Source organism: Hemiscyllium ocellatum, unplaced genomic scaffold (assembly GCF_020745735.1).
Source record: "Hemiscyllium ocellatum isolate sHemOce1 unplaced genomic scaffold, sHemOce1.pat.X.cur. scaffold_372_pat_ctg1, whole genome shotgun sequence".
Classification (NCBI taxonomy): Eukaryota; Metazoa; Chordata; class Chondrichthyes; order Orectolobiformes; family Hemiscylliidae; genus Hemiscyllium; species Hemiscyllium ocellatum.
In genome coordinates, this window is record NW_026868595.1 from 636,713 (window position 1) to 651,493 (window position 14,781).

The 14,781-nt window shown below is 44.2% G+C and overlaps 2 non-coding genes across 2 annotated transcripts; one reads left to right on the plus strand and one right to left on the minus strand.

The window, feature by feature from the left end:
* Positions 1-7,522: 7,522 nt before the first annotated feature.
* Positions 7,523-7,596, minus strand: trnai-aau (transfer RNA isoleucine (anticodon AAU)). Its single transcript has one exon. It is a non-coding gene; the product is annotated as a tRNA-Ile (tRNA).
* A 6,795-nt stretch (positions 7,597-14,391) lies between these two features.
* On the plus strand, positions 14,392-14,473 carry trnas-uga (transfer RNA serine (anticodon UGA)). Its single transcript has one exon. It is a non-coding gene; the product is annotated as a tRNA-Ser (tRNA).
* The last annotated feature ends 308 nt before the right edge of the window (positions 14,474-14,781 follow it).

Sequence of the window (14,781 nt, forward strand, 5' to 3'; positions counted from 1 at the left end):
TTAAATGCGTTTCTATTGACATACCCTTTCTAACACATTCCAGATCCCGACTGACTGTCAGGCTAACACGGTTTGGTTTCAGACTGATAGCAGAAAGGGTTATGGGGGTTCTTGTTTCTCAATCTGAAAAAGGTAGCTTACAGGGTCAACAGGTCATAGACGCTTTGGAAATTGGGAGGTTCATGGTCACTGAAGGACATTATGGAGATAGGCAGTAATGTGCGGACTGTATGAGATTATCGACGATAGAGAGTGCAGTGGTGACTGAAGGACATGATGGAGATAGGGAGTGATGTGGGGCCTGAAAGAGGGCAAAGAGATCTGGAGGGCTGTTGGGCCTGAAGGAGGTTGTACAGATCAGGAGGAGCATGGGGACTGAAGGAGATTACTCTGAATGGGAGGGTCGTCGGGTCTGGATGAGATTATGGAGATAGGGAGGGCCGTGGTGTATATTGGAGGTTATGGAGTTAGGGAGGTTTGCCGTGAATGATTCAGGGTACATAGATAGGAAGAGTCGTGGGGACTAAAGGAATTTATGGACATAGGGAGAGCTGTGGGGACTGAAGGAGGTTATATAGATCGTACGTTTATAGAGAAGAGCAGGTATCGACCATTTGACTACAGATTCGGTCCCACCATTTAATATGATCAGGACTGATCATCTAACCCAGTACAGTATTCCTGCTTTCACACTTACTCTGATATTATAGTGACTACTGGCATTTAGTGATACAGCGGGCTGTAGTAACTGGGACGGGTGGTTGGGGTCGGGGGGGGGGGATGTCTTACAGACATAGGGAGGTTTGTGGAAGCTGGAACAGGTGACATATACACTGAGGGTTTTAGGAATGGGAGGACTTTACAGGGATTTGGAGGAATGCACGGATGGGACGTGGTAACAATCACAGGGAGGATTTTGGGAGCTCGATCTGTAACGGGTACAGCTGAGAACAGAAGTGAGTCAAACAGTGAGGGCGGGCAGGGACAAGGTAGGACTAATCAATTAAGCTGCATTTATTTTAATGCAAGGGGCCGAACAGGGAAGGCAGATGAACTCAGGGCATGGTTAGGAACATGGGACTGGGATCTCATAGCAATTGCAGAAACATGGCTCAGGGATGGGCAGGACTCGCAGCTTAATTTTCCAGGATACAAATGCTACAGGAAGGATAGAAAGGGAGGCAAGAGAGGAGTGGAAGTGACATTTTTGATCGGGGATAGCATTACAGCTGTGCTGTGGGAGGATATTCCCAGAAATGCATCCAGGGAAGTTATTTGGGTGGAACTGAGAAATAAGAAAGGGATGATCACCTTATTAGGATTGTATTACAGACGCCCCAATAGTCAAAGGGAATTTGCCAAACAAACTTGTAGGGAGACCTCAGCTATCTGTAAGAATAATAGCGTAGGTATGGTAGGGGATTTTAACTTTCAAAACATTGACTGGCACTGCCATAGTGTTAAAGGTTGAGATGGAGAGGAATTTCTTAAGTGTGTATAAGACAATTTTCTGATTCAGTATGTGGATATACCTACTAGAGAAGGTGCAAAACTTGACCGACTCTTAGGAAATAAGGCAGAGCAGGTGAGTGAGGTGATAGTGAGGGAGCACTTTGGGGCCAGCGACCATAATTCTATTTGTTTTAAAACAGTGATGGCAAAGGATAGACCAGATCTACAAGTCGATGTTCTAAGTTGGATAAAGGCCAATTTTGGAGATATTAGGCAAGAACTTTTGATAATTGATTGGAGGCAGATGTTCACGGATAAAGGGACGGCTGGAAAATGCGAAGCCTTCAGAAATGAGATAAAAGAGTCCATAGAAGAATGTTCCTGTCAGAGTGAAAGGGAAGGCTAGTAAGTATAGGGAAATCTGGATGACTAAAGAAATTGGGTGTTTGGTTCAGAAAAAAGAAGGAAGCATATGTCAGGTATAGACAGGATAGATCGAGTGAATCCTGGGAAGAGTAAAAAGGAAGTAGGAGTACACTTAAGGGGAATTCAGGAGGGCAAAAGGCGGACATGAGATAGGTCTGACAAGTAGAATTAAGATGAATGCAAAGGGTTTTTACAAATATATTAAGGAAAAAAGGGTAACTAGGGAGAGAATAGGGCCCCACAAAGATCAGCAAGGCGGCCTTTGTGTGGAGCCGCAGAAAACGGGGGAGACACTAAATGAATATTTTGCATCAGTATTTACTGTCGAAAAGCATATGAAAGATATAGACTGCAGGGAAATAAATGGTGACAGCTTGCAAAACATCCAGTTTAGAAGGGAGGAAGTGCTGGATGTCTTGAAACGGTTAAAGGCGAATAAATTCCCAAGAAATGATCAGGTGTAACCGAGAACTCTGTGGAAAGCTAGAGAGGTGATTGCTGGGCCTCTTGCTGAGGTATTTGTATCATCAGTAGTCACAGATGAAGTGCTAGAAAACAGGAGGTTGGCAAAAGTGGTGCCACTGTTTAAGAAGGGTGGTAAAGACAAGCCAGGGAACTATAGACCGGTGAGCCTAAACTCAGTGGTGGGCACGTTCTTGGAGGGAATCCTGAGGGACAAGATGCACATGTATTTGGAAAGGCAAGGACTGATTGGGAATAGTCGACATGGCTTTGTGCGTGGGAAATCATGTCTCACAAACTTGATTGAGTTTTTTGAAGAAGTAACAAAGAATATTGAGGAGGGCAGATTGATAGATGTGATCTATATGGACTTTAGTGAGGCATTCGACAAGGTTCCCCATGGGAGCCTGATAAGCAAGATGGAATACAGGGAGAACTAGACATTTGGATCCAGAGCTGGCTCAAAGGTAAAAGACAGAGAGTGGTGGTGGAGGGATGTTTATCAGACTGGAGATTGTGACCAGTGCAGAGACACAAGGATCACTGCTGGGCTCTCTACTGCTTGTCATTTACATAAATGATTTGGAGGCGAGCTTAAGAGATATAGTTAGTAAGTTTACAGATGACACCAAAATTGGAGGTGCAGTGAATAGCGAAGAGGGTTACAACAGGATCTGGACCAGATGGGACATTGGACTAAGTGGAAGATGGAGTTTAATTCAAATAAATGTGAGGTGCTGCATTTTGTGAAAGCAAATCTTAGCAAGGCTTATACTCGTAATGCTAAGGTCCTAGGGGGTGTTGCTGACCAAGAGACCTTGGAGTGCAAGTTCATAGCTCCTTGAAAGTGGAGTCGCAGGTAGATAGGATCGTGAAGGTGGCATTTGGTATGTTTTCCTTTGTTGGTCAGAGTATTGAGTACAGGAGTTGGGAGGTCATGTTGCGGCTGTACAGGGCATTGGTTAGGCCACTGTTGGAATATTTTGTGGCCTTCCGTTCTCCATCCTATCAGAAAGATTTTGTGAAACTTGAAAGGGTTCACAAAAGATTTACAAGGATGTTGGCAGAGTTGGAGGATTTGAGCTATAGGGAGAAGCTGAACAGGCTGGAGCAGTTTTCCCTGGTACTTCGGAGGCTGAGGGGTGACCTGACAGAGGTTTACAAAATTATGAGGGGCATGGATAGGATAAATAGACAAAAGTCTTTTCCGTGGGGTCAGAGAGTCCAGAACTAGAGGGCATAGATTTAGTTTGAGAGGGGAAAGATAGAAAACAGACCTAAGGGGCAACTTTTTCACGTAGAGGATGGTACATGTATGGAATGAGCTGCCAGAGGAAGTGGTGGAGAATAGTACAATTGCAACATTTAAGACGCATTTAGATGGGTATATGAATGGGAAGTGTTTGGAGGAATATCGGCTGGCTGCTGGCAGGTGGGATTAGATTGGGTTGGAATATCTGGTCGGCATGGACGGGTTGTACCTAAGGGTCTATTTCCGTGCTGTACATCTGTATGATTCTGTCACTCATGGAGGATATAGAAATAAGCTGTGCGGTTGCGTCTGGAGAAAATTAAGGGCATAAAGGTTTGTAGTTACCGAAGGAAATTACATCATTCGGGACCAACAGAGTTTACAGAGACTGAGTGCGTTCTAGAGACAGGAAGAGTTCATAGTCATCATTAGAAATGCAGAAACTAATTTATGAGAGAAGCAGGGTCACTCTGCTTTATGCACAGAGACAAGGAGGAGTCTAACAGCTGGAGGAGGTTACTAAGGTAGAGAGCTTTTTTCTTGTCATGACGGGAAGGTTACAGAGGTCATGAACGTAGTAGGAGTTCAAAAATTTCACAAATACAGGGAGGTCTTTTTTCTGGTCTGGAAAGGACGACACTGACCGGGATGGCTTCAGGAACTGAAGAGTTGTTTTTCGTCCGTTAAGGAGAGATGTGACAGAACCCAGGATTAAAGGCAACGGCAGAAACTTGAAGAGTTGTGCTGGTAGTAGGAGCTGACAGGGATAAACAGGGTTGTTGGGGCTGATAGAGATAGGGGAAGGTGGTATCTATGAAACAGACAGTGGAGAAACTGACCGACATAGGGAGGGTTCTGTGGAACAGATGAATTTACAGACAAGGTGGTGATAATGAAGCCTGAGATTTTTGTCATATTCCTTGCCCAGCATTGTTCCGACATCATGTCCTCAGGTTCTGAATTAAAGCCCATGAACCCCTCCCTGTGCTGCTGACTGCGTGAGTGATCTTACCGGCTGTAGGATTTACTGAAGGCTCCAGATCTCACTCTCCATCTGTCTCTGGATGACCAACCATCTTCAATGTGCTGATGGACGAGACAGGAATTGGGAATTCTGCTGAGTCAGTGACATCAAAAATACCTGCAGGAGACAGAGAAATAGACAGAATGGGAAATTATTCTAATGCAATCAAGGCAAAACATAGAGAATGGCACTGAGTCCCACAGAGATCTGGAAAATCCCAATCTCCATCAATGGCCTGTGCAGTTGCTTCCCTCTGGATTGGAGAATGTTGTTGGCCCAGGATCTGGAGTACCTGCAAGAGCGAGAGACACTGACAGAGGCAGTAATTAAACCCACACAGTGAGGGATATCACATGGAGAGAAACTGAGTGATATCAGCAGAGTGCAGGAATGTATCAGGATCACACAATAGTATCATCAGAAGTGGTTCTGACCAGTGAGCACTGCTACCAGTACTCAGGGAAGACTGAGCTATTTTATTGGAATAGGTTCCTCTGGTACCAAGATTATGCAGTGTGCTATAAACGGACACAGATGAGGAGGGGGACAGGTCTGAGGTGAATGGAAATTCGGAAGTCCAAGAGAAAGGTTGAAATATTGGAACACCATGGAGATGTAGATGAAGACCAAAACAGAGAAACAGTAAGGGAGTGAGTTTAATTAAAATACGACATTGTCAAACAGATTTGTGACAGGAAATTATTGGTTAACATAAAGTAAGTGCCATTTACGCACCTCACAATTCCTCATACGCCACAAGTGACAACACTTCCGCCCCTCACATCATCGCTGATGTCACACACTCAGTGAATTCAGCGGCCCCACTGCCGTGTTTGCCACCACGTCCACCCCCATCAACAACAATCACCTGCATTGTGCTGACACCCCCCAGGTCCCACTGTCAGCATCCCCGTCCCCAGAAACCTGAGGGGAACACCACCCTGCTCAAGACTCCACGCCCATTCCCCCTAACACCACACTCACTCCAGTTACAGGCTCGGTCTCTTCCCCAAGCTCCACACCACGCCAGATCCCAGCTCCCAGTCTTGGCGAGTTTTCACGATTCTCTCTGACCTCAACCAGAAGGAGGATGAATGACCAGTCCTCAGGAAAGGCCTCAAATTTATCACCCTCTGTCTAAGGGTTAATGAATTTAATACACGCCGTGACATCGAACACTTCTTCTGACGCCCACGAGCTTACTTTCACAATGTAGACACTCGCCAACCTCCGAGGATCCCATTGCCCACCTCCAATGCACTCCATCCACCAGGAGACCCCGTGATGTCCTATTACCTGCCTACAATTTCTTCATTTCCAACTACCGCTGAGACATGAACCACCTCAAACTGGATATCCATGGATTCTTTCTGTTCCCGACCGAGGCAGTTGCTTTGGTGTCAGCAACAGCGCAGAACACACTTGCACGTTTTGCTCAATATCACATATTTCTAATGCAATCTTCATTTGGTGGGGCAGTGCAGAACGAGAGGGTACAAATCTGGTGTGGGAGGGTGAGAATTCGAAAGGCAATGAGGAGCAACGGCTTCACGCAGAGGGTGGTGCGTGTCTGCAATAAGTTGCCAGACGAGCTGGTGATGACTGGTACAATTCCAATACTTTTAAGGAATTTGGACGTGTATTTGAATAGGAAGGCTTTAGAGAGACATGGGTCAAGTGCATGCAATCGCGGCTGGATCAGTTGAGGATATCTGTTCGGAATGGACGAGTTCGATCAAAAACTGTGTTTCCAGTGCTGTCCATATCTATTGGCTCTATGATATTGCATGTGAAATGATAAAAAAGATGAATAAAATAATGAAGGAAAATTGTCGAAGTTGTTAAATTCAAACAACTTCAGATAATTTTATTTTCAATTATTTTAATTACCTTTTTATTTGTATTTCTTTCATTGTTCTGTACTTTTTATTTCTTGATTGTCTCCCTTTCTGTCGCTTTCCACTCTGTCAATACATTTTTCCTCTCCTCTTCCCGCTTTGCTACGCTTCTCCCCTGTTTTCCATTTAGTCTGCTTCACACATCCCCCACATATTTTGCCACATAGCACTGGCTTCAGCCTTGGTCATTCGCAGCTCCTAATCACCCTTTAATCTCTCCGTGCTCTGTCATTATCACCTTTGCATCTGGAGCCCTGACTCACCTTCTCTCAGCATGGTGTAAATAGCTCCCTAATTCTCCCCTTTTTTAAATCTTTAACAAAGGGTCAGTTATACTCGAAACGTCAGCTCTTTTCTCTACTTGAAGATGGTGCCAGATCTGCTTAGATTTTCTAGCATTTTCTCTTTTGGTTTCAGATTCCAGCATCTGCAGTAATTCGCTTCCATTAATGGCTCTGTGATATTGCTGGGGATATGATAACTCCAGTGTCGATGCATAAGAGGTGAACAAGCGAATGAATTCCCTCTGGAAGTCGCGTGAAAAGTAGTAACAGAGATCCAGGAAAATAAGATGAACGAATCTTTGATTTCAATTGAAGCCTGACCTCTGGTTCTCCTCCGAGACTGTGCCAGGTCGACTTAATACTGCATATATTTCATGTTTTGCATTTCTTTGTGAAAACAATTGAGACTGATTGATTTGCTGCAGACAACATCCAAGAGTCATCATGGGTACGGCGATCGAGTTGTGCATCTATCCCTGTCAAATGTTTTATTGCGCTGGCGAGGCTTTCTGTTTGGTGATTTTATGGTTCACATTGTTTGGAAATACAGCAACGCAGCTGAGATCCGGCGTGGGACCAACGAGTTGCTGTTCCAAGACAGCGATGACTGGCTTTCGAATGAATACACATCTGAATCGATCATGTGACAAGTTCTTGCAGGAGGTGAAATTAAAAGCCGCAGCGAACTTGGGCACAGGGTAACTAACGACACAAGCGCTTCACCTGGCCAGTGTGGGGATTGAACTCACGACCTTGGCGTTATTAGCGCCACGCTCTAACCAGCTGAGCTAACCGACCAACGCAGCCGAGCTCCCAAAGCAAATGCCTACATTGCCCGTGCTCACAATCAAGGCGTCTATTCATTTTTTGATTTGATGTCGATCGCCCGCTCGTCTGAGGTATTTCCTTTCGTTGCAAAACTTTTCAACAAAAAAATAGCATTGACTTTTCCGAACGCGTACACTCGAGCTAACCATTTGCTCTGATATCCAAAATTAAGCACAATGTCCGGACGCCTGCAATTTCAATGGCAATGCCACCGGCTCAGCTGCAGCTTGTCATGCTGACAAATATCGTCTGGAGAAACGTACATTCGACGATCGCTCACTGTGCTTCTGTAAATTCACATACCTTTGGAGTCAGGGTTTTGTGCTGCTTATAAACTGCTGCGAACCTTATGCCAAATGCATTTGAATTGTAATCTAACAGTGGGATTCTTTCTGCTCCCGAAGGCCGCAGTTGCTTTAGAGTGAGCAACAGCGCAGAACTCAATTGCTCGTTTTCCTCAATGACTCATGTTGCTTATGCAATCTTCGTTTGACAGCATAGTTAGCAAGTTATCACGCCTTCCTGCAGCGTTTGTCAGCGACAGATCAGCTGCTAAGATGACTGCTTCAGACAGCATGCTACATCCTACATTTGAAAATGGAAAAGGTGCAACGTTTACAGGCTGAACGCTCTCTCACTATTTTGTCTGGCGCGTCAGAGGCTGGGAGCTGATCTTATGGATGTTTCGCAATCATGAGGGGCATGAATCGGATAAGTAGATAAGTTCCTTTCGCTCAGGTGGGGCAGTGCAGCACGACAGGGTATACCTCTGTTGTGGGCGGGTGAGAATTCACGACCTTGGCGTTATTAGCACCACGCTCTAACTTCTAACCATTTTTACACAATTATATCACTGGGGGTGGGTAAACTGAAGTCTACTCCAGTACTGGCAGACTTAGAGTTTGTCCCATGCAGTGACGGTGTGTGTGACAAAGACATGGAGGGTGTGTAAGATGTAGTGTGGGAGGATGTATGAAAAACATGGGGAGGTTGTGTGAGACTACAACAGGGATGATGTATGTGACCAGACAGGCAGCGTATGTGTGACAAAAACAGGCACTATGTCCTCAAATATGAGAGAGTTTTTAGATAATTTATTTATGTTCGGACTTGCCATTGAATGTTTTGATGGACAGTTTGCATGTCCAGCTGCTATATTATTTGTTTCTAGAAATGTTAGCCTGAAATAAATTAAGTATGATCCCTCAGCACTGATCCTCCGACAGCACCCACTCTCCCAACACTGAACGGGCGCCGATGGCACTTACTCTGCACTGGACCTGTGACAGTACCCTCTATCTCAGTCCTGACCCCCCCCAACAGTGCCTGCTCCTTCAACACTAACCCTCTGAATGTGCCCACTCCCTTAGAATTTATCCTATTACAGTAACCGATCCTTCAGCAATAACCATCTGAGAGTTTCTGCATTCTCAGTTCTGATGCTCTGACAGCGTCATCTCTCACAGCACTGAATCTCCAAAAGCGCCTGCCCTTTCAGCACTCACCTTTTGCAATGGAAAGAGAAAGCGCCGTTCTGGCCCTCTGACAATGCATGCTTTCTTGGCTCCCGTTTAGAGCCTGGTTCTGGTGTACTATTTTACTCACTTGCACAGTGTTCAGAAGTTTCGAAGCAACCAAAGATATCATCTGTGAATTGCTGCGCCAAATGATAATAGCAGTCTCCTGCGAGTGAGGGAAACAGAGGGAGGTGAACAGAAAAACTATTTGTCCCTATCAACTTTGATAAATCCTGCCTCATCCTCAACACAAGTCCATAACCTGCGGCCAGACGACCTTTTATTAACAGTCACAGGCCACATTGGATTTGTTACTAGGTAATGGATTGGCCCGGTGTTAGATGTGAAGGTAGGTGAACAATTCAGTGATCGTGAACACAGTTCTGTATGTTACTTAAGCAATAGAAAGGGATAGTTATGTACTGCAGGGAAAGATGTATATCTGAGGGAAAGGCAATTAGGATGACATTTGGCAAGATTTAGTTTGCACTAGATGTGGAAAGAAACGGATGGTATGAGCACAATTGAAATGTGGAGCTTATTAAAGGAACTGATATTGCATGTACTTGATGAATATGTGCCTGTCAGTTATGAAGGAAGTTGTCGAGCGAAGCAGCCGTGGTTTACTAAAGAACTTAAAGCTCATGTCAAGAGAAAGTAGGAGGTTTATGTTAGGATTTGTCTTGAATGCTCAGTTAGGGCGATTGAGAGTTACAAGTTAGTGAGCAACGAGTTGTACAGAGAGTCCAGAAGAGACAGGAGAGGACATGAGAAGTCGCTTGCGGATAGAATCTTAGAAAACCCTAAGGCTTTAGACATGTATATGAGGAATCAAAGAACGACGAGAGTAAGATGAGGACTAGTCAAAAATAGGAGTGATGAATTGTGTGTGGAGTCAGAGGAGGTAGGAAGGCTCCAAACGAACATTTTTCGTTCGTATTCATATTGGTTTCAGACAACGGTGTAGAGGAGAATCTGAGATACATGCTACTAGACTGGATGGAAATGTGGTTTACAAGGAGGATTTGTTAACAATTCTGGAAAGTGCGAAAATAAGTATGCCCCCTCGGTCAGCTGGGATCTATCCAAGGATTTCCTGGGAAGCCAAGGGGGAGATTGCAGAGCCTTTGCCTTTGATCTTTATTTCCATATTGTCTACAGGAATAACATTCGAAGATTGGAGATAGCAAAAGTTGTTCCCTTGTTGAAGAAGGGTCATACAGATGACCCAAGTAATCATGACCAGTGAGCCTTACCTTTCTTGTAGGATAGAATATGGAACAGAGTATGAGAGATAGGATTTATAATCATTCGGCCAGCATTAACTTGATTTCAGAGGGTCAACATGGTTTCGTGAGTTTTTCGAGAAGATGACCAAGCATGTGGATGAGGGTAGGGGACTTGACGTGGTGTACATGACGTCTGTAAAGCCTTTGATAAGATTCCACATGTCAGGCTGTTGGAGAAAATGCAGACCCATGGGATTGACGATGATTTAGCAGTTTGGATTAGAAACTGGCTTTCTGTGAGAAGGCAGCAAGTGGTGGCTCATGAAAAATATTTAGCCTGGAATCCGGTAACGAGTGGTGTGGCACAAAGATCTGTTTTGGGACCAAAGTTGTTTGTCATTTTCATAAATGACTAAGACGCAGGCATAGGGTGAATGGGTTAGTAAGCTTGCAGATAACAGTAAAGGTGGTGGAGTAGTGAGCAGCGTGGAAAAATGTTGCAGGTTGCACGGGAGCTGGGATAATTTGCAAAATTGGTCTTAGAGGTGGCAAATAAAGTTCAATGCAGCCAAACGTGAGGTGATTCCCTTTGGGAACAATAACAGGAAGGCAAAATACTGAGTTAATGGAAAGATTCTTAGCAATGTGGATGCGCAGAGTAACGTTGGAGTCCATGTACGTAGTTTCCAGCCAGGTTGTTTTCTTTTTTTTTGATTACTTACCGTGTGGAAACAAGCCTTGCGGCCCAGCAAGCATTAACTGACCCTCCGAGGCGGGACACACCTAGACCCATTTTTCTACACTGACCCCTTTACCTAACTTGCACATTTTTTGGATTGTGAGGGGAAAACAGAGTAACAGGCAGAAACCCACACAGACAGTTGCTTGTAGGAAGAATTGAACCCGGGTGGTTGTGGTAGCGATGCAGCTGAACTAACCACTGTGCTACTGCGAAAGAGTACGTCAGCGTTGGTTTTATTGGTAGAGGATTGAGTTCCTGGGCATTATACAAAACACTTGTGTGGCTCCACTTAGAATATTTTGAACTGCCTGGTCGCCCCATTCCAGGAAGAATGTGGAAGCATTGGAAAAGTTGCTGATGAGATTTAACAAGATATTGTCTGTTCTGGATGAATAGTCTTATCAGGAAAATCTGAGAGACTTCGGTCTATTTTCATTGAAAAGAAGTCTGAGAGCGGATTTGATACAGAGTTGCAAGGTTTATGAAGATGTGCAGCTCAGGTTGAGGTTTAGGGTGCAGGTCTGCTCGCTGCGCTGTTGTTTTGAATCAAATCTACAGCTCAGCGATCAAAACTACTCCAGGGAGTTATAAGAGGATTAGATAGGGTAGACTGTGGAAGCATTTTTCTGAGGAAGTTGTACGAGTGTTCATAACTACAAATTGAGGTTTTATAGGTTTAAGCCGGATGTCAGAGGCAGGTTCTTTGCTCAGTGAGTACTAACGGTGTTGAATGCCCTGCCTGTCAATGTCGTTAACTCAGCTAAATTATGGAGATTAAAACAATCCTTGGATAAACACATGGATGATGCTGGGATAATATTGGGGGATGAGTTCAGATTAGTTCACAGGTCGGCGCAACATCGAAAGCCAAAGAGCCTGTGCTGCATTGTATTGTTTCATTGTTCTATGTTCTAAAGCAAAATCTCCACATCGGGAGCTCGAAACCCATGGCATCAATTAGGATTTCACCAGTTTCCACATTTCCCCTCCCTCCACCTGACCTCACTTCAAAACTTCCAGCCCAGCACCGTCCTTCTGACCTATCCCATCCGTCCCATTTCCTTCCAACCCATGTGCATCACCCTCCCCTCCAAACTATCAACTTTACAACCACCTCCGTGCACTTATTGCTTGCCCACCCACTCAACCTGTCACTAACCATTTCCAGATTCCACTGTCTTCATTGCAAAATGTCCTCCCCCCTATTGTGTATCGTCAGTAAAACTGGGCACATTTCATTCTGCCAATTGCATCAAGTCATTAAGGCAGATATAAATCGTTGAAATCCTATGACTCACCATTCCAGCACTTTACTAATTACATTTTTACAACTTGAAAATATGCAATAATGCAGATTCTGTTTCTTGCATTAAATAAACAACAGACAATCGTGGCCTTTTTTTTAACATTTCACCGTGAACTCCGACCTTGAACTATGGCTTTTGATAAGGTCTCTTATGGAATGCGAGCAAATATTTGATCAGCTCTGCTCGAAATATTATCAAAGGATTCTGACAAATTTGTCAAGTGTGTTATCCATTCAACAAATGATGTTGACTCAGTTTGACTCCAATCATCGTTTCTCAACGTCCTGCAATTTCTTTCTTCACAATTGTCTCTCGCAGTTTCCAAATGACAGATAAGATATTGGAACATATGGAAACCATTCATCCCATCAGGTCTGCTCAACCTTTTAATGAGGTCATGTCTGATTTGGTTCGTTCTTAACGGCACTTGTCCACCTTATCCCCACTCTTCTTGATCCCCAAACTGACTAATTGTGCGGCCGTCTCAGCCTTGATTATACTCAGCCTTGACAGCCCTTCATTGTAAAGAATTCTGCAGATTTGCTACTCTCTGAAAGACAGAATGTCCTCCTCATCTGTGTCTTAAACGATTAACAGTTCCCTTGAGAGTAGGCTCTATATACTCTCGCAAATTTCGTTTTTCATTAAATATCTTTAGCCGCAGTCCTCTGGAAACTGACACTGATCGTTGGCAAAATTTTCTCGAGAACATCAACCCACCCATCCGCACTGCGCCCTCCGACATCATTATAAACAGACCATGAAAATCTCCAGTTAAACTTCTTTGTTCCAAAGAGAAGAATCCCAACCTCAGTAATTTATCGACAAAAGGGGTTTGCTCATCGCTGGACATAATGCAAGCGGAGGATTGCGAAGAGGTTTTGGGAAAATATCGCCAGTTGGCAGGTTAAAAAAAACAAGGAAAAATAACAATAAACGCATGTCCGCAGCTTTCGAAAGCTTTCGAATCTCTTTGGGAAGCGAAACCACAGGTGAATGAAGATGGAATATCCAACTTAACACAGCCAGTCTTTAAGAGGCCGCGACGTTGATTATGTTGTTCTCTCAACATCAACCAATCTGAGACATTGAAAGGATTTTCATTCCTGCGCGTCAGGAGTTCAAACCTCGCCACGGCTACAAGACCACGAGAAGACTCGGGTGCAAATAAGTTTGAAAAAATACTCGAAGAGAGCAGGAATCCTGTTGTAGAAACGTTGGTTGCTGTGACGTGGATGTGTTTCCAGCGGGTACAGGATTCACTGCAGTGAATGTCCCAGGATTTATTTTGCAAAAGAAAAACTGATACAGGACATCAATCACTTCGTGAAGGACGGGCTGAAGTTTGGATTCGTGAAAAGCCTGTTTTTGGATCGTGCAATGAGTAAGTTTACCCGTCTCAGTTGCGTAATGGGTCAACACTTTCATCCATTAACCGAACGGTTGGTGTTTTGGGACGTTCCAGGGTCGGATCTCTCACTGCTCATACTTCATTGGCTTTCTTTCCTGCACAGCTCCGGGTTTTTAATGTGGTCAGGAAAATGTTCCCCAAACAGGAATCTTATCCAGAATCGCAAAGGAATTTCTGTATCGTTTTAATGGCTAATGCAAAGGATTGTGGATGTTGGGAATCTGAAAAAAAAAGAAAATTCTGTGGAATGTCAACAGGTTTGTCAGTACTACTGGGAGAAAACGGAGTTCTGATTACGTTCTGAAAAAGTTTTGAAACGTTGAATCGCCTTTTCCCAACCCAGATCCGGTTCGACCTGCTGAGTATTTTTCTGTATTTTCCGCCGTCGTTTAAGCTGGTTATAGATCCCACCTATCGGGGTGAAACACCCAGACCCACTTTGTCCCGACATTTCATCGATTTGAAAGCTGTGGGTTTTGAATTCAAATAACCAATGATTCACTACAGCTAAGCTCCCCAGGGACAGAGACCTGCAAATGAGAACCCAGTCCGTCCATTTGTAGTTGTGGCCGAGTGGTTAAGGCGATGGACTTGAAATCCATTGGGGCATTCCCACGCAGGTTCGAATCCTGTCAACTACGGAGAATTTGGGTAGCCTTTCACTTTTGGCGACTCAGATCACTTCATCCAGGTCATGAATGGTGCAAATCTCCAGTTCACTCAATGAACTGCACAGATGTACACTTGTTTTGCCAAATTTGTTTAGACTCGTTACGACACAGCGTAAACCCTCCAGCTTACAATAAAACCAGTATCACAAAAACGATTTATGCTGTACAGGAATCTGCAACAATTCTATTGGCCAAGAACTACACGAAGTAAAAATTCAGCACTTCATTTCTTAAGTAAAAGAGAGATAAATTAACAGACCAATGTATTTATATTACCC